The sequence below is a fragment of the Uloborus diversus genome, unplaced genomic scaffold (genome assembly GCF_026930045.1).
Source record: "Uloborus diversus isolate 005 unplaced genomic scaffold, Udiv.v.3.1 scaffold_58, whole genome shotgun sequence".
Lineage (NCBI taxonomy): Eukaryota > Metazoa > Arthropoda > Arachnida > Araneae > Uloboridae > Uloborus > Uloborus diversus.
In genome coordinates this window covers 428,627-429,623 of record NW_026558769.1, presented here as the reverse complement: position 1 = coordinate 429,623, position 997 = coordinate 428,627, and positions in this window count along the sequence as shown.

The window sequence follows — 997 nt, the reverse complement described above, 5'->3', positions numbered from 1 at the left end:
TAGCCATTAGTCTATGGGAGCTCTGTCGGTGGGAGTTTTAAATATAATAAAAACAAAAAATGCACCTTGGTAATTGTTTATTTAAACACTTTGAAATCTTCGTGTCCAAAAATTAAACTGACTCAGAATTTTCTTCCCTACATAAATAATCAATAATTGCAAAGGAAAGAAATTGAAAAAAAAAAGAATTTTCAAATTAGAAAAGAAATATATACATTGAAGATATTCGCTCCGGCTGGGACTCGAACCCAGGCCACTCGCTTGGAAGACCAGTGGTCTAGCCATTAGGCTATCGGAGTTCTGTCGAGCGGAGTCTTACTGCCTGACTGATACTGCCTGACTGACAGACTGACTCACTGACTGACTGATACTGACTGACTGACTCACTGACTGACCGAGACTGACTGACTAACTGCCTGACTGACTGAGACTGGACTGACTGACTGACTGACTGACTGACTGACTAACTGACTGACTGAGACTGACTGACTGACTGCTTGACTCTCTGACTGGCTAATTCACTGACTGACTGAATGACTAAATGACTGACTGACACTGACTGACTGACTGCTTGACTACCTGACTGACTGCTTGACTGACTAACTGACTGGACAGGACTGACCGACTGACTGACTGACAGACTGACTGAATAAGGATGACTGACAGACTGACTGAATAAGGCTGACTGACTGACTGACTGACAGACTGACTGAATAAGGCTGACCGACTGAGTGACTGCCTGACTGACTGACTGACTGAATGACTGACTGACTGACTGACCGAGACTGACTGACTGACTGACTGAGACTGGACTGGACTGACTGACTGACTGACTGACTGAGACTGACTGACTGCTTTAGTGACTAACTGACTGCACAGGACTGACCGACTGACTGACTGACTGACTGCCTGACTGACTGACTGACTGAATGACTGACTGACTGAGACTAAATGACTGACTGCTTGACTGACTGGCTGAAGGACTAACTGACTGACT